The sequence below is a fragment of the Canis aureus genome, chromosome 2, assembly GCF_053574225.1.
Source record: "Canis aureus isolate CA01 chromosome 2, VMU_Caureus_v.1.0, whole genome shotgun sequence".
Classification (NCBI taxonomy): Eukaryota; Metazoa; Chordata; class Mammalia; order Carnivora; family Canidae; genus Canis; species Canis aureus.
The window spans coordinates 21695645-21722782 of record NC_135612.1 but is presented as its reverse complement, the minus strand read 5'-3'; the positions used below and the strand labels follow the sequence as shown (position 1 = coordinate 21722782).

The following is a 27138-nucleotide window of genomic DNA, read 5'->3' as shown; positions in this document are numbered from 1 at the left end:
GAGATTTTCTACCCTGAAACCATTTTTCATGACCTTATTATATCCTGTAATTTTGCCTGTGTTCCAAAGAGAGGCATATTTAAAATGAGTTATATGCAGCTAGAAAGTTCCAAGATGGAAAAAATGTGCTTTAGTAAGAAAAAAAATTTCCAAATTCAAATAAATACAGAAAATTTATTAGATTTAGAAATTTGGAGGTCATTTTTGACCTTGTTAAAGATAGCATTTACTGAGCAAGTACTATAGATAAGCGTTAAGCAGTTTACATGGATTATCCCATTTGCTTGATCCAAAAATTCTATGAGAATGTTTATTAACCCCATTTTGCAGTTGAGGAAACTGAAGTACAGAGAATTAAGGAAGTTCTCTGGGTCATACAGGGAGTGAGTAAGCCAGGTATCTAGCCCAGCACTCTGACCCAAGAACCCACACTCTAGCAGCACATCATTTGCAAGTCAACCATCAGGTAGAAATCATCTTATGCTACTAAAAACTAGACCAAAAACAGAGACAAACTAGGAGCCTGAGGGTTTTTTTTTTTCCTATCAAATGTAAAGGAAATCCAGAGGCAAGCAAACTAGGAATATAGTAAAGTAGGGTAACTTCACTTGTCATCACAAACTTTTCTTGTTAGCATTCTGATTTCAGCATTCCTACAATAGACCTCCATCCTCATGCTCTCAAGAAGGCTGCCACAGCTCCAAGCATCAGGCTGGCATTACAGGCAGGTTAAAAGAGAAGAAAAAAGGATGAAAAGAGCCATGAATCAGGGGAGTCAAGCCCATTTAATGTACTGAGGAATTTCCTCTTACATCTCATTGGCAAAAACTCATCACATGATCACCACAAAAATTAAGAGACCCTGAGAATCATAATAGGATACATTGTTACCTTAGATAAAATTGGGATTCTGTTAGTAGGAACAGAAATAATAGGTATTAGGTAAACAACCAGAGACTTGCTAGAAGTGGCCTCAGTGGGCTAGAACTCAAAGTACAGGGGATCCAAGAGTGTTTTTAAGTAAAGCAAGTAAAGTATTTAGATTTTCATTTACTTTTATTAAGTAACTGCCAAAACTTTAACTAAAACATGTAAACATACATTCTTTCACCAATCTTTTGGTCTAGGGCCACACCTTTCCCACTGATTATAACTTTGCGACATCTTCCTTGTATTTTTTAGACCCATAATACAGTATCCTTCTTTTCCCATTTCTTTAAAATGAAAAAGTTACAAAGTGTTTAACTCTAGATTTCTAGATTCTTCCCCCATATTTTATAGCTGTTTTTCTTTTTTTCTTTTAAGATTTTATTTATTTATTCATGAGAGGCAGAGAGAGAGAGAGAGAGAGAGAGAGGCAGAGATACAGGCAGAGGGAGAAGCAGGCTTCATGCAGGGAGCCCCATGTGGGACTCAATCCTGGGACTCCATCTGGGGCAAATATTTCTTGATTCGAAAGTTGTTTAACTGAATTACATAAGTACAATACCAAATGCAACTGACTTATGTTTTGACACACAAGTCTACTAGGGTTAGTAGAAAATAGGGACATTCGAAGTAGCAGCCTACTAGCCCCTCTCATTTCGTTTACTCTGAGTATTAATATGTTTTGTAGGGGAGATGGACAGTCTTAATTAATCCAGAGTTTTTAATTGGCAATTGAAAAAGAGAACCTATATGTAGTTTTATATTACTTACTTCTGGGATAGCTTTTTTTTTATAATTACTTTTTTTAAAAAGATTTTTATTTATTTATTCATAGAGACACAGAGAGAGAGAGGCAGAGACACAGGCAGAGGGAGAAGCAGGCCCCATGCAGAGAGCCCGACGCGGGACTCGATCCAGGGTCCCCAGGATCACGCCCTGGGCTGCAGGCGGCGCTAAACTGCTGAGCCACCGGGGCTGCCCTGGGATAGCTTTTAAATATCTGTGAAAGGTTTTTAAATTTGGCTTTTTAAAAAATTTTGAAATATGACTGATTTCCAAAAAACTGTGCATATTTAATGTGTACATCTTAATGGGTTTGAAGATAAGTATACATCTATAAAACTGTCACTGTAAACAATACTATAAATTTATTGCCTCTAAATGTTTCCTCCCTCCCAGTTTTTTGGGGGTGTTTTTTTGTGATAACATTTTAATGCAAGATCCACCCTCTCAACAAATGTTTAAGTATACAGTATAGTATTCACTACATGTCCTATGCTGTACAGTAGATCTCTAGGATTTATTGGTCTTGTAAAACTGTAACTTTGTATCCTTTGACAAACCCTCCCCTGATTCCTCCTCCTTGATTATTCCTAGGAAGCACTATTTTCTATGAGTTTGACATAGATTCCTGTTATTAATGTTGTCATGAAGTAGTTTTTCTTTTTTATCTGGCCTGTTTCACTTAGCATAGGATCCTCCAGTTTCATCCATGTTCTCCCAAATGACAGCATTTTTTTTCCTTTCTAAAAGCCAAATAATATTCCATTATATGTATAGGCCACATTTTCTTTATCCACTCATCTGTTGATGAACATTTAGGTTATTTCCAAGTCTTTATAATTTTAACTAGTGCTGCAATGAACATGTGCATGCAGATATCTCTTTTGAGTCCTTAGTCGCTATTCTTTTGGGTATATACCAAGGAGTGGGATTACTGGATCAAATTTTACATTTTTAGGAGCCTCTATAACTTTCGTTCATGGTGCTGTACCAATTTACACTCCCACTAGCAGTATGAGGTTTCCCTCTCCCCTCCCAGTCTTGAAGATACTTATCTTTGGAGTTTTTTAATATAGCCATCTTAACAGATGTGAAGTGATACCTCCTTGCAGTTTTGATTTACATTTTCCTGATGACTAGTGATATTGAGCACTTTTTCTTTTTTTTAAGATTTTATTTATTTATTCATGAGAGACACAGAGAGAGAGGCAGAGACATAGGCAGAGGGAGAAGCAGGCTCCCCACAGGGAGCCCGATGTGAGACTCATCCAAGGACCTGGAATCATGCCCTGAGTTGAAGGCAGATGCTCAACCACTGAGCCACCCAGGTACCTCAAGCACTTTTTCGTATAACTGTTGGCCATGTGTGTCTCTTCATAAAGAAAAGTCTATTCAGGTCTTTTACCCATTTCAAAAAGTGGATTGTTTCATTGCTCTTGAGTTGTAGAAGTTCCTTATATATTTTGGATATTTACCCTTTTCCTCTTCCATAAAATAAATATCACTCACTCTGAAAAATGCCTAATACTTAAAGATATGAATAGCTAGCCTCTAGAAAAAAATGAAAATGGTGAAATAAATTATCTGAGGTATTTATTTTGGGTGAAAGATGATAAATATCTAGAAATAAATGGAGATTCAAAGCTTTTACTAAAATTCAAATCCTTGTTTTTCATGTTTAATGTTTACCTTCTTTCATACAATTTAGAAATCCATGCTATTATGATCATTTAAGATAATGATGTGAATACTGAGTAATGTGCTCTGATCAGGGTCACAAAAACCTTCTTTCTAACAGTTTGAGCTCCTAAAGGACTTGACTTCTCAGATAACTTTGTTAACTAATGATAGGAATAGAAGCTCAATTATATTTCAACCCTTATAAATGAGTATAATCAAAATCCACAGGCAGAATTACTGAACTTAAAATTTGATGGAATTAAAGCAGAAAAGAGGACACTAATGTAGGTGTGGGAACATAAAGCAGAGGCGGCGAATGGTTTGCCAATTAACTCTTAAAATGTGAGTGAAAACATCATATCTCCTTTCAGGGTCAACAGATATTTATTGTGGTCACTGTGAATCAAATCTAATGCGATGTTACTCTTAGCTTTTGATTCAGCATTTTTCTTGTCGTGTTTTGAATCGAACCTTAAGTAGTTTCTCGAAGTGCGATTTATTATAAAGTGCTTTGCTACACATTAGTCTAATAACTGCACTATCAGTTTAATTTGTGCTATGCTTACTTCACTCTCCCTGCTTCTACCTATTAAATCCAAATCCATATATACTTTATGTGGTCCCAATGAAATATTGCCAATTTCAACTTAATTTTCCAATTTCTAAGAATGATACAGATGTTAGTGGATAATTCAATGAATAGAATCTGTTGTGGGGCACCTGGGTGGCTCAGTAGTTGAGCATTTGCCTTTGGCTCAGGTCATGATCCTGGGATCCTGGGATTGAGTCTCACATTGGGTTCCCCATGGAGAGCCTGCTTCTCCCTCTGCCTGTGTCTCTGCCTCTCTCTCTGTGTCTCTCATGAATAAATAAACATAATATTTTTTTTTAAGAATCTGTTGTATAGGTTGCTAGTTATAAAGTTTCTGTGGCTTCTGCATTAGATCGCAAAGCAGAAGTATACTAAGCCATTCAGAATGGAGAGAGTGGATTTGGATATGTTTATACCCATTAATTATTCTTTCCTTAATCATTGCCTAAACTGAAAAGGAAAAGTTATATTCCGCTTCCTAGTGACTTATATTTGCCAGATTCTAATTTTCCAGCATTTATCTATTCTTATATGATTTAGTGACACATCTCAACTAGGGGCTAAGTATTATGCTAACTATCTAGATGCCTTAATGCACATCCATAGGAACCTACTTGGCCCTGAGTCAGGTATTGGCACAGAACCAACCCATCCAGTGTATCCAGAACACATGCTGTCTAAGTATGGCATCTAATCTCTGTCTGAGATCATAATTTGAAACTCATCACAGTGATGTGTGGATTTAAATCCAATTTATAGAGCGTTTACTATGAATTAAGAAATATAACATGTATACAGTACAAAAAAACCTACATCTTCCCACATTGCACATGAAATCACCTAATCAAGATGAGAAAATAGTAGAGATGAGAAACTATAGAACCAAGGATTTCATTTATGCCAATAATTCTGAAAGTACAACACTATAATGCTGTCTTTAACATATTTCAGTCCCAACAATATTCATCCAGCATTAGTGAAACAATTCCAAAGTTCATGAGCTCACTTAGTTGCTACACAAAGAAGAGATTATCCGGTCAGAAAAACTACATATAGTATACTCTCTACTTGGCAGAAAAGAAAGAAAGAAATTGTGTTTCCCATGGGGATAAAAGGTGGTACTACGAGAATTCCAAAAGAGTCTGCATTCCAAGTTTTACATATGCTTCTCTATGTGTGGCCAACAGCCTGATCTGGAGCATGAAGAACACCCATCACACTGACAGGAACTGTCAAACCTGTTATCAATCAGAAAAGGCCACCTTGGTGATCTAGGGTATTAGCCACAGCCCTTATATTTTGCATGAAAGAGTAAGTAGTCTACAAGCTTTTACTGATTGAAAGAGATGAATGATTTGATTAAGGAAATAATAAGCTCATGGTTTTCCAAAGTTCTTTTAAGTGGTAGACACTTGGGACACCTGGGTGGCTCAGTGGTTGAGCATCTGCCTTTGGCTCAGGTCATGATCCTGAGGTCCTGGGATTGAGTCCCACATTGGGCTCCCCGCAGACAGCCTGCTTCCTCCCTCTGCCTGTGTTTCTGCCTCTCTGTGTCTCTCATGAATAAATAAATATTTTAAAATAAATAAATAAAATAAATGGTAGACACCTAATATTTGAGGATATTGTCATACTCTGCCAAGATGTAATTAAGCACCATTCATTTAGTATTAAGAACATTGTTTGAAACTACGAGTAATCACAGAATAGGTTCTCAGTATCTACCAATAACTTGGCAGTCAGGCATCATATAATATATATTCATTTTACAAAGATTTCCATTTATTCTTGAAGATTATTTTTTTTCTCCTTCGAAGGGAAGAGGCAAAGAAGAGCAATTCAAAGCCTCCTACACTGCCTGGGCACAATACAAGGACAAGGGCCAGCTTCATGGATGTTTTACCTGTGCTGGGTTTAGTGCTCTGATGTTATATTGAAATTTAATAATTTTTAAACTAAGGGTTCTATATTTTCATTTTTGTAATAGGCCCCACAAATTTTGTAACAAGTCTTGACAAGGATATTAGCTATGGGTTAGGACATAGACTCTGTGCTTTTAGTTTGTCACCAGGGCAGGGATATAAATGAACGCAAGCCTTTGTTTTCCATTCTTTTATTTCACATTCACCATAAATGTTATGCTCTAATTTTGCTCACATCCTGCTTCCTGGTCCTCTTTCTGTTGAAAAGACATCAAAAAGTCACAGATTTTTTTCCACTCATATGTGGAATTTAAGAAACAAAACAAATGAAGAAAGAAAAAAAGAGACAAACCCAAAAACAGACTCCTAACTATAAAGAACAAACTGATGGTCACCAGAGGGGAGATGATTGGAGGGATGGGTGAAATAGGTGATAAATTAAGGAGTGCGCTTGTTGGATGAGCACTGAGTAATATATAGAACTGTTGAATTGCTATACTGTACACCTGATACTAATATAACACTGTATATTAACTATACTGGAATTTTTTAAGAAGTCACAGATTTACCAACCCTACAATAAGCCAGTTGATATAAAATTACCTTAATGTTCCTTAATTAATTAATTGTTAATTAATGTTCCTTAATGTTCCTATAAAACTAATATTAATTAATATTAATATTAAATGCCTTAATAATGCATTTTATAAGAAGACCAAGTAAATCTCAACTGAGAATCATTTCCTTTTTTAAAACTTAGAAATAAGGTATGGATAAGGATAAAGTGTCAGTTTTCCCCATAAAGAAAAAATTCACATTATATCACAAATATTTGTACTAGAGGAACTGTAACACTAAGTTGTCAGAAATGCATATGGGGGGATCCCTGGGTGGCGCAGTGGTTTAGCGCCTGCCTTTGGCCCAGGGCGCGATCCTGGAGACCCGGGATCGAATCCCACATCGAGCTCCCGGTGCATGGAGCCTGCTTCTCCTTCTGCCTGTGTCTCTGCCTCTCTCGCTCTCTCTGTGTGACTATCATAAATAAATAAAAATTAAAAAAAAAAAAGAAATGCATATGGGTATATGCTTCTCAGTAGCAAACTTTGTGACTGCTTATTAAAAAGAAATATTTTGAAGCTTAGTATGTGATTAATTTCCTCATACTAGAGCATGCTTCAGCATCTTAAAACTTCAAACACTTTTAGGGCATCTGTTTATGTTTTGAGGGAAGTTTTCTGGTCAAAATGTGTTGCCTTTTAAACTCCTTCAAATCCAAAAAGATCAGATGATAGTGAATCAACGCAGGTCCCAGTTGCACAAGGGCCTTATGCTCAGGTAAAGCAGGTGGCTGACAAGGGGGGCACAATGTCATGAAGGCTCGAGCCCCCAGGGTCCTCCCAACACCTTCCTCTCCTACACAGATGTCTAAAATCCTGCCCCTAATAAAGCTAGCAGGCAAATGTGCCAGCTATTCTGCTGAAAGCTTTACCTATACAATTCATTCAATCCTCTCAGAGGGTAAATACTCTTTTAAATGTGATGAAACTGAGGCACAAAGTGGCTAAGTAGTGTGCCTACAACCACACAGCTAGCAGTGGCAGTGTTGGCTTTTCAGTCCAGAAAGTCTGCCCCACTCTGTGGTCTTCAGCGATCTGCCTCAGAGCCTCTCACAAGAATTGTTTCTTTTCATTTTGGGAACTCAGTAATTTCTACCTGAGAAGAGAGAGGAATGTGAAAGCCAGCTTTAGGTGGTGGAAGAGAGCAGGAAATCAACAGACACCAAGTGACCAGGAAAGAGACAGGATGTGAAAGGAATGCAGGGTGAAGTGTGTACCTTCTTTCTGCCTACCATCATCATGCCAGAGATGAGAGAGCCATAAATAATTTGTTGTCCCCACTGGCTTGCAAAAAGCCTCCATATACCCAACCCACCAATAGGGGGCTAGTTACTGAGAGGAATTTTATCATTGGTCAAAGAAAAAAAAAAAAAAAAAACATAGTGAAAGCAAAAAAGCACACAGGAAACTGCCTAAACAGCACCTAAAACTGAATAAATGATCAAAGGCAAGTGATCAAAATTAACTAAATCAATATATTTCCATTACCCCTAACCATCATCTTAGCATTCATCATTGGCATCATTGCAATGATACCTAGATCAGGGCATAAAAATCTTCAAGCTCCAGCCAGAGGCAGAGTTCAAGTCATATTAATGTTCAGAATTCACTGGCTCTTCATCCTCACACCTGACCTTGTATTGTTCTTTATTTCTTTGTGGGGGGAAAAATATCTTCCAAATAACTATATACTCCTTGTCAAGTATCTTCATGAATGATATGGTTAATATATCTCTACTTTATATACAAACATCATGAAATTATAATTCTAGCTAACTTTTACTGTATTTGATTTTAAAATTTTATTTAAAAATAAATAAAATAAAATAAAATAAAATTTTATTTAAAAAGTTTCTATTTGTTGAAGCCCCAGAAATTGGAACTCCAGCTTTTAAAATGAGATAAATTATTTATTCTTCTAGGTCTTATTCCAATATCATGCCATCTTTTACTATATTCCTTAACAGAAAAAGCTTTTTGATTTATTTTGCTAGAAGTTCAAAGATTTATTTGTTCAATTCATTCCAAATATTTATAGAGCAGGGACACCGGGGTGCACCGGGGTGGCTCAGTGGGTTAAGGGTCTGCCTTTGGCCCAAGTCGTGATTTTAGGGTCCTGGGATCAAGCCCCATGTCTGGCTCTCTGCTCAGCAAGGAACCTACTCCTCCCTCTTCCTCTGCCTGCCTCTCCTCCTGCTTGTGCACTCTCTCTCAATCTCTCTCTCAAGTAAATAAATAAAATCATTAAAAAACAACAACAACAAAATATTTTTGGAGCACCTGCTTAACATCAGACACTTAGTAGATGCTTGCATATATCAGTGAACCCAGCAGATGAAGAACCCTGACCTAGTGGAGTTTATGTATTAACCACCAGGGAATCAGGCTTTAATTCCTTTGTAGGGGAATCATTTCCCATTATTTGCAGAAATTCCCTTTCCTTGGAGTTTATATGTATCCAGCTTACCATGACTGGTTTTATGGATTAATTAAATGCATAAATGATAGAAGTGCAAAAAAAACATTATTTACATCATCCTGTGTCCCAAGACTATAAAATCCCATAGCAACTTATCACGGCTTTGTACAACATAGATGTATGTACTATTCTATACAAAACAAAGGAGAAAATAAAGGAAATTTCTCCAGATATGTGTACATTTTAAGGTCTCAGTACAGTTGAGAACACATGGGTTTGAACTGTGCACGTCCACTTACACATGGATTTTTCTTGATAAATACAGTACAGTGCTGTAAATGCGTTTTTCTTACGATTTTCCTAATATTTTTTTCTCTAGCTCACTTTATTGTAGAATAGAATATAGAATACATATACAAAATATGTGTTAATCTACTGTTTGTTATTGGTAAAGCTTTCTGTCAACAATAGGATATCAGTAGTTAAGTTTTAGGGTAATCAAATGCCATACACTGATTTTTTTTTACTATGGAGGATGTTGAGGCCCCTAAGCCCTACATAGTTCAAGGGTCCAATGTCACTGAATTCATTATTTAAACAGGATAGAAAAAAAAATCACTGATGGATTTGAGGCAAAGAAAGGAGATGTGGCAGTAGGAAAAGAGGAGGGAGGTTCTATATTAGCTGTTCCTCAATCTCATCCTGAAGCTTTCAGTGACCTGGGGGTATAAATCCACTGTATTCATGCTTAAACGCTTTGTTCTCACTTTAAAGCACTCCACCATTATTCAATCAATCTCTATTATGTATTCTAAAAGTACACACTGGTGGAAAAGTCTAACCTCTAGGTGATATTTATTATTCGATTTCTTCTCTTGCTTTTTTTTTTTTAAGATTTATTTATTTGAGAGAGAGGGAACAGGGGGAGGGACAGAGGGAGAAGAGACTCCCCACTGAGCAGGGAGCCCAAGGGTGGGGCTTGATCCCAGGGCTCCATCCCAGGACCCCAGGATCATGACCTGAGAGAAGGCAGTCACTTAACTGACTGAGCCACCCAGGAGCCCCTCTACTGCTTTTCATCTGTAAGCAAATGTACAGTGTATAAGTTAGCAAACCAAATTCAACAATTATTTTCTAAGTTTTCCAATACTCATGAAAGGCGCTGTCATAGCCTCTGTATACATAAGACAATTTATAGAATAAAAAGCATTTACCACTTTCACACTTAAGAATCCAGTACACATTTTTAACAATTGAAATGCATGACCAATTTGACAGACACAGAAAACTAGAGCGGTTTATAAAACGCACTAATCCCTGTGAGGGTATCATACTTTACCAGTTTCTTAGTAAACAGTGCCACCATGTGGTGTTCCATTCTAAAATGAATTTCAAGATTCATTATGCATTTAAACATTGCACTTAATAACACAGAATAATGAAAACATTTTTCTTGCAATATAACATTACAAAAAAACTTACGGGTAATATTTACTAGAATGTATAAATATTCACTAAATGCATTCTGTATAAATAGTTTTGTTCACTAAATATTTTATATATATATAAATATTTTACAATAGTTTTACTTATTTTCATGTAAAAAGAATCCCTCTTTAAACCTAAAATATGCCACTGAAAAAACTAGAAAAATTGAAAACATAATGATCAACAGCTAGTTTTTTAAAGTAATTGGTTCCAATCTGGTGTATAAACACTATGAAACTGCTTTTAAATGTGCTTTAATATATAAAAGTACATAGATGCATATATTTAATATGCAAATATATATTATGTTTTTGCTCAACTATTGTACTTTTAGAAAAATATTAGATTTATTTTTTCCCTTCTTTATATTTCCAGGTTCACTTAGGGTTATTAAACTATAAAGAAATTAAAAGCCAAGCAAGAAGGAAACTTACAAGGGTATGTGATGTTTGTTCTCATATTCAGAGAAGAGAACAATTTTAAATACCTGATACCTGTAGGAAAGATGAAGTACAGCTCACTGTTCTTATTTTGAAAATCCTTATTGGTAAATATTCTTTCTTACGTCCTATCCAACTCTGTCATTTAACAATTTAAAGAATTTCCTCTGAATTTATCTTTAGTTGGAAATTGAAAAGTGATTCTCTCATTTCTAGGAGTTTTTTCCTTCATTGTTTTTCTCCACTCAGTGAAGATGACTGTCACACCTAAACACACACTAACAAACAATACCTGTTCATAGGTGTAACAAAACTGTCTTAAGAATGTGAAAAAAAAAAGTGGTAAGAAGCTTGAATAACAAAACTAACATTTGATTTTAATTTAAATAAGCACATTTATTTTGTATATTATGTAAAAAATATTTTTAAATTTTATTTCAATTTAAATTAGTAGTGGAATCTTGCTAAAATGTGATGATCAAATCCCTTAATGCTTCAAGTAAAGGTTTCTTGGGTGGTGGCATGCTTAATTAAATACGTTGTCTTTTCACTGAGATGCATCTAGCTTGTAGGAGAAAAAAGGTACAGAAAGCTTAAACTGAACAAAAAAGGCTTTAAAAAAAAGGAAAATCAGTTTCATCAAAATTAAACTAAAAATGATTTCAAATTGCTTTTCAACCTAGTCTCAAGAGAATTATTCCTGTAAGAAAACTACCCAAAGGGGATCCCTGGGTGGCGCAGGGGTTTGGCGCCTGCCTTTGGCCCAGGGCGCGATCCTGGAGATGGGATCGAATCCCACGTCGGGCTCCCGGTGCATGGAGCCTGCTTCTCCCTCTGCCTGTGTCTCTGCCTCTCTCTCTTTCTCTCTCTGTGACTATCATAAATAAATAAACATTTAAAAAAAAATTTTGAAAACTACCCAAAGAAAAATGAATGAAAAAAAAAAGAAAAATGAATACATTGAAATCCTGTTAATTACTATATAGTGTTTTCCCCTTGAAAGTTTTGTTGCTGTTATTATATATATAATATATATATTCATATATCCCATGTAATAGCCAGCTCTTCTGTTTCAAGCAGTTTATCTCTTAAGTGATAAGTTAATTCAGTTGTTACTGAAATCTTATGGGGAGAGGGAAAGCTGTCCCAATGACCGTTGTAAGTTTCAAGCATTAGAAATAGTATTGTGACTAAACCTAGCATGATTTTCTCCTGCCTATCAATGATCTTTAATATCCAGTCTTATTCCTTGACTAATTATAAGTACAATATTACACATAGCAACATAATCAATGATTCTTCTAAGATGAACCAGAATAATTTTATTTTAGACTAAAAAAAAGTCATTAGAGATGTGAGGAGAAAAGCTTTATTTCACTTCTTGAAACGTATGACCTCAAAATCTCTACATCAATGGATGCAGGTAGATCCATGACCCAAAGGTCTACAGGATAATGTTGCTGTAAAGCGTAGGTTAGACAAGGGGAGTATCTCTCATGGACAAGGATGGAATGAAAAAAAGAAAAAAGAAAAGAAAAGAAAAAAGAAAGAAAAGAAGAAAAGAAAAGAAAAGAAAGAAAGAAAGAAAGAAAGAAAGAAAGAAAGAAAGAAAGAAAGAAAGAAAGAAAGAAAGAAAAACTAGAAGTTAGTAAAACTGCACTGAAGAGAGCAAAAATTCTCCCCCTCCCTTTGACTCTTCCTCATAAGAATAGAAGAGAAAGGGGAAGAGTTTTCCAAGGAATTAAAATAGGCTTGTGATGACTGAAGTTATTAAACCAGAAGTTGTTTTCTCAAGTTTACATAATAACTAAAAGTTAAGCTATTTAATACAGGACACTTCTTGGGACAGCCTGAGTGGCTCAGCAGTTGAGTATCTGCCTTTGGCCTAGGGAATGATCCCGCTGGGATCCAGTCAGGCTCCCTGCATGAAGCCTGCTTCTCCCTCTGCCTGTATCTCTGCCTCTCTCTCTGTGTCTCTCATGAATAAATAAATAAAATCTTTTAAAAAAAAATAGAGGACACTTCTCAAAATTTCTGGCTTGGCATGCCTGTCAAACAACAGTATCAGTCCACATTATAGGGGTCATTAATTTAAGAAATGTTAATAAGACAAGTCTGGGACCAAAAGTTAAGCTATCTTTTCGGTAAAGCTGAGTTTCGTAAAACTTTTCATCAAAATTTGAAAAAACTCTCACTCCTTGACCAAAGATATTTATTAGACATCATTAAATATACGATAGTATACCAGGTTTTAAAATCTAGTTTGTCAGAAAAAAAGTGAAATAAACACCACAATTATAATGAGATTCTATGATATTAAAAATTAAGGCATTTTCAAAAGTAACCTATGCTCAATAGGTAGCAAAGATTTTAGCAACCTATTGCTTTTTAATATTATTTATCCTTTCCACTTAGTTCTTTTTCTTACACTTTAAATAACTTTAATTTAAAAACACTGAATCTTAGGACATTTAACCCTACTGACATGACTCCCCCAAGGATAAAGACTGACCTTTTCTTACTATTTCAAAAGGAGTGCAACTTCCTCAATTCAAAGTATCAGCTATGAGTCAGACACAAATCGGTGTAGTCAGTATTTTTAAAGCAGAAGTTGGAAAAGTTTTTGTTTTGTTGACGAATTGTCTGTTATGTGTGAGTATATTCCATTTTGCTTCATTTTAATAAAAAATAGTTTCAGAAAGCTTGAAGAATGCTAACGTTTTAGATTTTAAATCTCACAAACAACGTCTGTCTTTTTAAAACTACTGAAGCAGATTTTTTGGTTTTGGTTTTATTGTTCTTTTATAATCCTGCTTTGGTTTGTATTCTCATAGATTTTCAGAATAAAATAAAGAAAGAGGAAGTAGAAAATACTAGAAATTTTACATATGAAACACAAATTCAGTAAATGGAAACAATTATTGATATAAATAAAAAGGAAGTATAAAGAGGATAAAATGCCAAGTAAATATATTTTTAAAAATTTTCCTGGGTATTTTTCCCTGCCTAAGGCCCTGATTCTGATCTGCTTTCTCATAAAAAGAGAGAGGGCTTAGTAAATATTAGGAAGGATTAAAGATGTAATAGCACCAAATTTAGTCTTTCTCCTTGACATAATTGTCAGAGAATTAGAAGGGAATTGATTGCACAAAATATGACTTCCTGGGTTTGAAGTTCATTTGTATAACAACTAAAATCACTCAGAGAACCATCAGGAAACACGGCCCACTCTGCGAAAAGGTGATCCCCCTTTTTCTAAACTTTTCAACTCCACATGGACATGCCATGTATTCTACCCAAAAAATGTGTTTTAGTGTTACTTTATTTTAGACTGGTCTTTTTAACTGAGTGTGAAGATTTTTGTTTGAGAGCAAAAACCATATAATATTTTAGAATTTCTAACTACCAATTAAAGAATATTACATATAAAATATTCCTCAATAGTATTTCCTCAAGTACCTGCCTTGCTAGCATGTACAGATGTCATATGAATATATTCTTAGTTATGCTTGAAGCAGCCCCATAGTATAATCTATATCATAAGCAGATATTTTTTTGAGAGTTCTAAAAGATGCTAGAGGGTATTTTTAAATTCTATTTAAAAAATACAAAAGATTTTTTAAATAAAATATATTTAAGACATGAATATATTTATGAATGTATTTAAGGCATAAATATATATAATACATATATATAACTCCATAGCCCTATAACATATATCCAGTCCATGTCCCTACTTTTATCTGGGGTTGGATGTGATTTATCCAGTATCCTGCATCTATTGACTGTCTTTCAAAGCATTTGGCTTTGTGTTCTTTGCAACTTTTTTCTGTGAGCACATCTTCTGTGGTAATCATGTTTTTAAATTTTTCATAATCAGCACTGTTGAGATGTCATTTCCATGCAGTAAAAAGTACTATATATTTAATGTGTGGAACATTCTCAGTACCCAAGAAATTTTCTAACTCCTTGCAGTCATTTATCCCACTTCAACCCTATGCAACTACTGATACCCTTTCTGTCATTACAAACTAGTGATGTCTTCTTCTAGAATTTCAGATGTGTAGAACCATATGGCATGTCCTTTTTTGTTTCTGGCTTCTCTTACACAGCATAATGCTTTTGAGATTTATCCATGTTTTATGTTATAAATAGTTCATTCCTTGTATGACCGAATAATATTTCATTGTATGGATGTAACACACTGTGTTTATCTGTTCACCAGGTGAGAGCTATTTTGCTTGTTTTTCCTGTTTCATTTTTTCCTTCTGTGAACATCTGTGTTCATCTTTTTATATGTCTGCAGACTAGGTATTATTTCTCTTGAAAAAAATACCTAGCTGTTAAATTGCTGGGTAAGTTGATAAACATCTGTTTTATTTTGTGAGAGATTGCCAAGCAAGGTACGAGGGTGTCAGGTACACTGCTTAACTCTTCTAGGCCCAGGCCTGACTGTTAGTCTCTCTGTCTCATGGGTCACAAGCTCCGAATCCCACCTACTGCTGCTTGTTCCTGCTTGGTTTCAAGCACCTGCGAATTTTATTTCTTCTTTTGAGACCCAATTATATGATTTGAATAATTTCTCTGTAATTCTATGTATTTGTAATGAAGGGGTGTGTTTTCCAACATAAGCTCAGCCTGCCATTTTGAGTCTGTGTTCCAAAATTTGCACAGGATGAAACCGCAGGTCATAGAGATTGCATGATTTGAACAGGATAGAAACTGATTACTGGGAAAGTAGAAAAGTGATAGTTGATAAATAAATACATACATACTCTGTTGAGCTTTGATTAATATTGAGCCTAAATTTTTTATTCACCACCTCACAGAGAAAAATAAATCTAGCTTGACTACTGCAAGCATATAGCATATAGCATCTACCATATAGCATCTACCATGCAATACATGTTCCTGAATGTTTTTTGATGATTATAAGCAGTAGCTATGCATTGAAAGATCACCTTTTTAAGTGAATATTGGGAAAAAGTAGGAGAAATTTAAAATACTGTTGAGAAATTCTGTACTGTTGTTTTCAAGCTGTGGAGGATTAAGTTTGAGACTTATTGGAAATGCATCAATGGCCTTTTAAAGACTAGATTTTTTTTAAATTTATACTTGGTATATTGAGTTTTTTAAGTGATCTGCTAATGTGTTTGCTCTATAAAGCTCTATACCCTCCCCTACACCTCCCTGTCAAGCTTAACAGAGATCATTTTATTCAAAAACATTTCTGAGTAAAGCATCAGTCCAGTTCATGTTCAAACTTTGCTTGTTACAGTTTTAACCATTGGTGAAATTTCCATGTTTTATAGTACTTGCTTCTTCATTTATCAGGAGAACATTTATTTAAAAGATTTTATTTATTTATTTATTTATTTATTTATTTATTTATTTATTCATTCATTCATTCATTCATTCATTCACGAGAAATAGAGAGAGAGGCAGAGACATAGGCAGAGGGAGAAGCAGGCTCTCTGTGGGGAGTCTGATATGGGACCCAATCCCTCGACCCCAGGATCACGACCTGAGCCAAAGGCAGACGCTCAAACACTGAGCCACCCAGGTGCCCCAATAACATTTGTTTTTAAAGGATGTTTACAATAACAAATTTGGGTGTCCTTGACAAAACCATAGAACTTAAACAGTATTTCTTTTCTGATTTTTTGTTAAATAGATTCACTGATTATTTTCAAAGCAGGGAGTGTCAGGCAATGTCAATTGCATTTTCTCCTTCAGATTTAGCCAGACACTGCTCCAATATTATCCAACTCTTTCAAACATTTGGGATCATTATTGCTACATCTGTTTCCACATTCTACGTTAAATACAGAAATAAATGGATGTTAGAAGTATAGTTAGCCAATTTGCACATATAAATGTCTAGTCCATTTATATCAGTCCAAATATGTCTCCCTCAAATTAATTTAAGCCTAAGTGCCTTGAATTGATATAATTAGAAAAAGAAAAAGATAAAACAGTATTATTTACAGGCACTGAAATGACACATGAAATATTAGGACCAACAGCTTAAATTGATTAAATGACCAATTGAAACCAAAAGGTAGCTATAGGCTGAGCCTCAATCATAGAGAAGCCGTTACACTTAGAAAGATAAGCTAGTTCATACAAATTATGCAAAGTTACTAATAGAATGAAGTCAGCTAAATTATAAATTGTTACTGGGTAATTTTGGAGTAAGTATAAATGCAGCATCTGCCACATTCATCCATCTTCAGTACATATCATATGGTGAAATATGAAGAGCGTTCCATATTTTCATCCCTGAAAATCCAATTTCTCTTTAGGTTTTTCTTTTTCCTCCACTAGCAGCATTAATATAACTTCTCTATCTAGATAATTCATGGAATAAATCATTAAAAATTTAAAAATGAATTTCAAAAAGATTCATTCACAAAACATGAAACCATTCTCAGTGTGATGTTGTTAGGAACCAAATTCTGGAAATGTTTTCTAACATTATTCGTCAATAAATAATGGTTAAAAGAGAATAAGCAACGTGAGTTTATAATTTTAAAAGAGCTGTTAATAAAACTTTAATTTTTAATAAAATAAGCCTACTCATCAACAGAGTAGAAAAAGAAATAAGTATTGAAAGAGCAGTTTTGCAGGAAAAATATTTTTTATAGTCCTTGGTCATAAATTTTTCCTGAGACTGTGCTTTCCTTTTATGACACTCAGCCATTTTTAGTACTATATATGTCTATCTTAAAAATTAAAAGCATTAGCCCACAATGTCCTATTGTTTTGTTGTAATGACAATAATTTAGGGATAGCTTGATTATCATCAGAAGGAGGCTGTTGTATCCACAATGTGGAACATCATGCAACTGTTTAAAAAAGTAAGTTACTTATTGCTTGTATGATCCTTTTACAATGTTTAGGACAACCATTTTTGTAAAAACAAAACAGAAAAAAATATATACATACATACACATATGCATGCAATCAATTATATAAATAATAAACACATGTTTGTAAGACCATAGAAAAATGGTCCAATATACATAAAACTGGTATGATTGGCTATCTCAAGAAGGATGGAAAACTACTTTTTTCTTTATTCACATTTTCTTTTCTTGACCTGTACTAAAAATTATATGTTATATTCATAATTTATAAAAACTAATAAATCATATCGGGGGGGAGAGGTCCTGAAAGTAACTATAAGGAGGCCTGAGTCGAAATTAAAAATGGACAAAGTATCAGTCTTATAGAAAAAAACTGAGAGATTCTAAGTCTTTCCAGCAGTGTAGAATCATACTGTTCAGGCCATACCTACTTCCAGACCATCCCCTCAGCCACCCAAACCCATATATCAGTCAGACCAGTTCAGGAATGGGCATTATGCCATTTCATATGTTCTTTTACACTTTTCCATTTTTTATAGGATTGGCTAAACAAGTAATACAGAAATAGGTGTATCCAAAACTAGTTAGTGTTCAGTCACCTTGCTGGGATTAGGGAGCAATCCTGTGGGTAAGTGAAAGAAGCATTTCATTTTCTCTAAAACCCACCAGAGCAGATGTTGGAACAAGACATAAATGACTGGGAAGAAAACAAGCTGGGAATTAAATTAGGAAAGAGGTGAAAACAGAGAGAGCTAGATGTCATAACAGAGGCTAGTTGCTGAGAAACAGTTCAAACCAAGCAGCTCCTATGAAGCAGTCAGGTGGAAAGTGAGTCAAGTAGCATGCAAAATAAGCATAGTTGGCTGTCACTTTGGGGCACTTTGTCACTTGGTCAGCAAATAATCGGATCATGAATAAGAATTTTGACTTAGAATTATACTGATGTGGGTCTGCATATTAGACTCACCGCTGTTCATATAACTTGATTTCTCTGTATTTCAATTTTTCTCAAATGTAAAATGAAGATAATGAAATTACTTTTTTATAGGATTTTGGTGATGTATAAGTGAGATGATCCATGTAAAGTTTTAAATTAGCACAGTTTAACAATAAGTTCTCAAAAACACTGGCTGTGATTATTGCCGGAAATGATAAAGATCATTTAAAACAAGTAAAAATTTGGAATTTAAAATAAAAAAAAATTAAAGCAACGTAATTTAGAAGCAAATCGTTGAGGCAAGAAAATCTAAAAAGACTATTATTATGATTAATTTTGAGTGATACATGTTTAGAGACTCAACTAGTTTTCTAACCAGTATGTACATTTTCAATATAAGATATGGTTGTGGTATCTATATTAAAATGAACTTCATTTGTCGCTTACTAATTGCCTATATGATCACAAGGACTTAAATACAATCTATTATTAAATTGACATCATGTCAGTTCTGTTTTATTCAAAGTAAACTTAAGCATGTTGCCCTTTAGGCATATTCTGATTGACATGTAGCTGATTTCTTTCTAAAGAATAGTCATTCAAATGTGAGGCAAAAAGTTATTATTCAGATCCCCAAACTTTTAAAATTTGGAATGGCATTTTAATAACTAATCTTCCTTGAAAATGGCTGATACAGATTGCACAGAGACACTGTTATGACTAGTGATGGTGAACTCATAGGCTATTTAGAGAAACATTTATGAATGAATACCCTAAAGTTGGATGATTATGGACACCCATTCAGAACAGGAGTTAGCAACTTAGATGCAAATGTACAAGGCAAACATGATGAGTTCCAAGTTTTAGGAGGTTTTTCAATATATTTCAACTGTAAATGAATTGAATGAACCAAAAAACTGATAACAGCTTTTCACCTTCAGCCCAGGTAACATAGATGATTTAAAAATTGATAGGCAAAGATCAAGCATCACCGTGTACGTAATAGGCTAGTATGTTGTCGTCTATTTCCCACCTCTCCACAACCCCCAGCCTCTACTTCATATTGGACTTTGCTGACCGTCGAAAAGAGTGTAGATTTTATGCATGTTTCTTTTCTTATTTGGTGGAATCACTTCCTATTTTGACAATTCAAGGAGTAAATGATAATGTAGCCCATTTCCCTGAAATCAAGGCCTCTATTTTGCATAGCACAATGAAGTTTTTAAACAGGAAAAGGAAAAGGAAGAATTTAATTAGTGGGGAAGTTTGAAAATATACTTTAAAGAATATCCAGGAAAGGAATAAGGGCATTTGACATCCTCTAGAGATCATTTCTATATAACTAAAGCATATGAGAAAAGCAGATGTTACCAATGGAAAGTACAAAGCTGAAACACCCCACTTTTACCCACCAAACTACAGTGAATGGTTTATAGGGATCAGGATATTCTTCTGTCAGGAGAAGTCTCTAGAAATCCAAACATAGATAATTTTCAGTATGATGATTATGATATTAAGTGTAGGAATATACACTTAGGAGATTGGTTTCCTTGAGAAAGAGACTGAGGATGATGTTACAACCCTAGAATGAGTCTGAGTTAATATTAGAAGAAACCCAAATTTATTTTAACTAATCTAATCAGTCCATTCAATCCTTTAGCCTTTTTTTTTCAAAATTTTATTTATTGGTTTGAGAGAACACCTGTGCACCAGTAGAGGGGAGGGGCATAGGAAGAGGGAGAGAGAATCCCAAGCAGACTCCACATTGAGCACAGAGCCTGTGGCAGGGCTCTATCTCACAACCTTGCGATCATGACCTGAGCTGAAATCAAGAGTCCGTCACTCACCTGACTGAGCCACCCAGGCACCCTTTGATTCTGTAGTCCTGAAATGAGCAGAACCTGAGCAATCCAAGATGTTTTTAAGACCACCTCAAATCCTAGTCCAATTCTGTAGTAGCTTCTTGATCAGACAAAGGCTGTTGATCTAGTAATTGTTTCCTTGTCATAACTCAATTATCTATAAGAAAAGAAGGAGACATATGTGACTACAGCACAACACTACTTTATAGATGTTATTTCCATATGATTTGTTTTCAAAGGCAAGGATTAAAGGCAGAAAATAATATGCCAAATGTCAGAAACTTAGTATCTTAGAAGTATTTAATGAACCCCTAAATATGAAAAAGAGTTGTTAATTTTTTTTAAGATTTTATTTATTTATTTTATAGAGAGCATGCTTGAAAGCAAGGAGTGGGAGGGTGGAGCAGTGGGGGAAGGAGAGGGAAAGGAAGATAATGTCTTGCAAACTCTCCATTGAATCCAGAGAGAGCCCCATGTGGGGCTTGATCCTACAACCCTGAGATCACAACTTAAGCTGAAACCACAAGTCAGACACCCAAACGACTGAGCCACCCAGGTGTCCCTCGAGTATTTTTTGTGTTTTTTTTTTTTAATCAAAAAAAAATTTTTTTTGAGTAGTCTATATGTGAGGCTTGAACTCATGGCCCTTGAGATTACAGGTCACATGCTCCACCCACTGAGCCAGCCAGGTGCCACCAGTTGTAGTCAAGTGTAATGTTGAGGTGTTTTGATTTTTTTTTTTAATGATGAGGTTTTATAATTTACAGAAAACACTGAACAAAGTAAAAAGAATCTGTTATACTTATAGTTTATTTCTCACCTAAATAAGCAGAAAATAACAATTAGAACTATTTTCTCTACATAAAATTTTGAAAACATACAAGTTTAAATTGGATTTAACATTATTGACAGCTTCTTTCCCTAATACCAAAAATAGTCTTCTTTGTTCCCATACAGAACAGCCTTTTTAATGTGTGAAATTATTATGAACGTTTACTCAAACTACTTAAATATGATTAATTATGAACAATCATTCTACGATATTGTTTATTGGTCATTGTTTCATAATGTTTTCAAAAGAATCTTGGAAATAGCCAGATGGACTGGAAGTAGTCCTTACTAGACCCGAGGCAAGTCATGTCATGTTTCTATCAGTCATGTCTGTTTGCATGGCTATAATGGTGACTATCAAATTCCTACTCATATCGGACATTGTTGTAGGTGCTTATAAGTTTTATCTTGTTTGATATTCAAAACCAGGACATTGAGTAACTTGCTGAAAATTATGCAGCTGCTATAATTTTGTAACAGACCCACATCATTCTGACTCCAAACCCTGCGCCCTTTCTCCTAAATTGCACTGTCTTCTGACGTGATTTGTTTAATAACTGCTGAAAGAACTAGCTCCTTTTTTGTATATATAACATTTTATAAATAATGGGAACCTCCAGTATTTTGTAAGTAATAGCCTCTTAAAAAATATTTCCCGGATGAGTGAATGAATGAGTGGTCAACTAACTCATCTCTAGAATCAGGTAGACTATTTCTCAACTTGCTCAGATAGATAATGTAATTTTTTTAAGATTTTATGTATTTATTTGAGAGAGAGAGAGTGCATGAGTGGAGGCAGGGAGGTCAGAGAGAGGGAGAAGGAGAAGCAGACTCCCCACTGAGCAGGGAGCCCAATTAGGGACTCGATCCCAGAACCCTGAGATCATGACCTGAGCCGAAGGCAGATGCTTAACTGAATGAGCCACCCAGGTGTCCCTAGATAATGTATTCTTACACATCCTCAGAATAGCAGAATTCAGCTTGACTTGGTAACCAGTTTATGCTAATTTTTAATTTAGTACTTTGCACAGTAAAGTTCCAAAACAGTAAGTGAAGCCTGTCAGTTCAGTATACAATAAAGCAGTGACACCATTTCTTAGAAATCTTAAAGCAAAGTTGTATAGATGAAAATATTTTAGAGAAATGTGAAACTTAATATTTAGCTTTTTTTCTAATGTAAATCTAACCAGAATCATTTGTATATATATTCTGATTAAATATAATCATCTCTATCCCCCAAATCGTGGAACAAACTATTTTCTGAACATGTCCAGCCTTTCCAGTGATATTGAACTCTCATAATCTACAATGAGTAGAAAGAGAAATTTGAATGCACTAATCTCATAGAATGATCCACTAATAAAATCAAGATGTTACAGTGCAAACTATAAGTATTTCAGTTAATATGCTGAGCCACCTAATATCAACACTTTATTGAATTCCACAGAATTTCTCACCTTTTAAAAAAAATGACCAATAATCATAAATAGAATCTGCTAAATTGTTGCCAAGTCTAAAAAAGAAAAATATTATCCAATGATTCACTTTTAACTCAGCAATTTGAAAAATACTTCATACATTCAGCCTTTGAATGCTATATTACGCCACAAATCAGAAATAGTCAATGTAGATCAAGTGAAATAAAAAACTCTTTTGTCCAAACATGACTCTTTGCCATTAAAAAGAAACACTCCTGATTTTCATCCAGAGCTTTCTTCAAAGGTGGGTTATGACACAAAGTGCTCTGCACATGCTCACCCTTGAAAGTTTGCTCCCATGTTGCCTTCTTGGGGATTCACCCTAAATACCCCTCTCCCACCCTTCATACCAGAGCAGTCACTCTCTTTGCTCTAACCCAGAGGACTCTGTATTTCATTTTGTTGTAACAAGAATGTGTTTTCTTCACTCTGACTGTGGAATTTTTGGCTGCAGAAAGGATGTCTTAGTCATTGTTCAAATATTTGTAGATAGAATTTTCATCCTAGCATTCTCTTCTCCAAACTAAACATATAATATGTCTCACTACTCCCCATATACAAGTTTTTCAAATCCCTTAAACAACCTGCGTACTTTCCTCTGGGTACTCTTTGCTTGGCCATTGACCCCCATGCCTCAAAAATAGCATCAAGCATTGGAGTCAAATTTATTTATTAGAGGCTGGCTTACAGAGCTCTCTAGTTTATGTCATCATGATACCTTGGATGAAAAACCATCCTATAAAATGTTTCTCTAAGCAATTAAACATTCTCAACAGTATATCAGATCAAGTCATTTGACAGGCACATAGTAAATAGTAAATAGCAGGCAGTGTACTCATAACTGGAGATCCTGCCATAAGCACCCCCAATATCCAAGGAGGATCTTTTTGTGTAGGCTCCCCAAATGTGTTAACATGTGTCACACATAAATGGAGGTCTCCCTAAACAAATACTTTAGGATCACTCTGGGTTATTTCAATATGACAAACTTTTTTTTTTCCCTTAGGACTTTTTGCAACTTTTAATATTCAAATGTGAATTGTGACTCTCCAAGACCCCCAATAAAATACATATTGTTTCCCAGACTTACTTGGTGACGCCACACTGTTTTCATGATGTATTCTGTAGAAGCATCTCATGAGAATATTTTGTGAAATACTCTCTAGAGTTTATAGCCAAATAAACAGATCATTGTGGTTTAAGGAAGTAAGAGTTTGGTAGCATCACAGGGTGGGATACAAGTCCAGAGGAAGTTTTCAAGGATGGAGGGTATGAGAGAAAGCTTCTAAAAAGAACTTATATTAAAAAGAGAGAGAGAAGAAGGGGCATGGCTCAAGTGATTAAGCATCTGTCTTTGTCTCAGGTCATGATCCTGGGGTCCTGGGATCTAGCCCTGCCTTGAGCCCCCACATAGAGCTCCACATCACATCACTCCCTGCTCAGTGGGGAGTCTGTTCTCCCTCTCCCTCTCCCTCTGAACCTCCCCTCTGCTCATGCTCTCCCTCACTCTGTTTCTCTCAAATGAATTAAATTTAAAAAAAAAAATCTTAAAAAAAAAAAAAAAAAGACGGAAGTCAGTGGTGAGGTCTTAAGAAAAACCTTTCGGGCATAGGCAAAGCCCAAAATGGCTTCCTCTGCATGATGGCATTCCATGGTCAGAGCTGCAAATGTATTTATATTAGCTGGAACAGATGTGTAAAAAAGGCAACATCAGCACATGTAGCAAGAACCTGGCCAAGAAAGTCAGGAATCCTCCCTCACACTGCCCTTCCAAGAAGTTTACAAAACCTACAAGAATAGCAAATAAAAATTCAATAAAAACATTTTCATAGAAGCTAAGAAACACAATTTGCAGGTCCTATAATATAACTATGAATTGACAAAAACTATTAAGATTGGTCAGAAGCAATAGGGAGCTAATGAATAGAAAGTGGGGCATGCTTGGTGTTGGAGTAGATATCCAATAGCTTCTGCAAAAATATAACTTTCAAAAAGTGAAAGACTCATTGTGAAATCCCCAAAGTGCAATCCTGTTTCACAACAAGGGTGTAGGGGCTGTCTTGAGCACCACAGGTAGCAGAGGACATGGGACTCTAGGAAAGAATCGCACTGATGAGCCATATTTGCAGGAAGCAGTCTGCTTCTCTGGCAGCAAATGAGGAGAAACGTCCTAAGTGGTGACCACTCTCTATTTAACTGAAATGGAACTTATGGAAAATAGCTGTTCTAGGAATAACCCATATAATAATGACTAAATTAATGGAAAAGAAATACATACAAAATCAATACAATGGCAGCATAAGAAAAAGAAAGTATCAAAAAAAAAAAAAAACCTCACTAGAAAAGTGTAACCAAGAGAAATAAAAGTAAAAAGAATAATCACTATATGTTAAGTAGTATTCTAAAGCCTTAATAGTTAAAACAGTGTGGTAGTGACATATATTCAAATATAAAGGAACAGATTGGAAAATTCAGAAACAGACCCAAAATACATACATAAATTTAGTACAGGTTATTTCAGAGACATTTCAGATTTGGTTGCAGACCACCACAATAGAGTGCATATTGCAATTAAGTGAGTGAGTCAAACAAATTTTTTAGTTTCCCAATGTGGATAAAAATTTTTTTAAAAAAGATTTTATCTATTTATTCCTGAGAGACACAGAGAGAGAAGCAGAGACACAGGCAGAGGGAGAAGCAGGCTCCCTGCAGGGAGCCGGATGCGGGACTCAATCCCAGGACCCCAGGATCAGCCCTGAGCCAAAGGCAGACGCTCAACCACTGAGCCACCCAGGCGTCCCTGGATAAAAGTTTTTTAAAGAGTGCCCCTCTATTTGCTAGATGGCATGCTGCCCGATTCATGAATCATTTAGGAAACCAATTAGATCTTTAAATTTTACTCGGTTGAATTTTTGTGACTTATCAGATTTGGTTAGTTAACAGAATCTGATCTAACTTCCCGCGGCGTTCAAGGACAACAGAGAACACAAGCCGGTATCCACGAACCCCATGAATTCACCTTCTTTTTTGCTGTTTTCGAGGTGTGTAGGTAAGTTCCTCTTGGTTCTTAGTTCACTCTTTTTTGGATTTGAGCTCTTGGTCCAATTGGCTTTCCCTTACAAGGCAAGTCAGCTTGGGCTGCCAGATGGTTATGACTGGAGCCCAATTGCGCTGGCACATTTGCCTGGAGCCCTGCGAGCTGGCATTTTTACCTGGAGCTCAGCTGAGCTGGCAGTTTTTCTCGGAGCCCAACTGAGCTCACAGCCGGGTCCCTGGCTTTTCTGACTCTGGTTCCCTGGGTGGAAAACTTCAGCAAGCTTCCACGGGAACTGTGGTTAGTGAGCACAGGGCCTTCTTGAGGCCAGGATGCAGTATTGCCAATCCATTAAGGCACACGTGTTTGTCTTATTTTGTATAGATAAAGGTAGGGATCTCAAGGCCAAAAAGCCATAAAAATTGGTAGGTGCCAGTTGAGTACCTAAAGGCTATTAAAGCACTCAGCACCTCAAGTAGACTTCCACAATAGGATAAGTTGGTCACAGAATGGGATAGATTGATGCCAGGTCACCTGCCAACCTCAAAAAAAGTTCCATGCAACGAGAGGTACACTGGAAACCACACACAATCCCCAAGTACACAGCACATACCTTTTAGGTGTTAGTTTGGTTCCAAGAACCCCAAAGACTTAGCTAATAGGATCTTTAAATTCTAAAGAATCAAACATGCCAACTTTGACCCCCTGCTCATTTTACATCTAAGATCTATAGTCCTGGAACTTGCAGAAACGTAGCAAAAAATGGCAAAATCTGACTAAGGTTGTTTTGGGTACTGAGCAATTTGGGTTGGTAACCATCGTGTTGGGGTCCCAAAATAAGACTGGACAGAAATGTGGGTTAATTTGCAGCTAGATATGGCTAGATAGAAATGCAGGTTCAGGGATCCCTGGGTGGCGCAGCGGTTTGGCGCCTGCCTTTGGTCCAGGGCGTGATCCTGGAGACCCTGGATCGAGTCCCATGTCAGGCTCCCTGCATGGAGCCTGCTTCTCCCTCTGCCTGTGTCTCTGCCTCTCTCTCTCTCTCTCTCTCTCTCTCTCTCTGCATCTCTATGAATAAATAAATAAAATTTAAAAAAAATCTTTCATAAAAAAAAAATGCAGGTTCACTGCATCTATGGCTGGGGTCCTAACTCCGGGGGAATTACAACCTAGAAATACAATGGCCATTAAGGAGAACCTTCCAATTAGATAAAATTATTTAAGAAGTGTACTTGAAAGTAAGGATTCCCAGAATAAAC

At 35.7% G+C, this 27138-nt stretch overlaps 1 long non-coding RNA gene across 26 annotated transcripts in view; it reads right to left on the bottom strand.

Annotated features, from left to right (window-relative positions):
- The window catches only part of LOC144294167 (uncharacterized), a 256798-nt gene that overhangs the window by 133935 nt on the left and 95725 nt on the right, over positions 1–27138 (bottom strand). For 23 of the 26 annotated variants that reach the window (XR_013361635.1, XR_013361582.1, XR_013361660.1 and 20 more), the window contains one exon: positions 20522–20693. The exons of the other annotated variants lie outside the window; for them this stretch is intronic. This is a non-coding gene — a long non-coding RNA (uncharacterized LOC144294167). The remainder of the gene's footprint in view (positions 1–20521; positions 20694–27138) is intronic. 26 annotated transcript variants of the gene reach the window in all.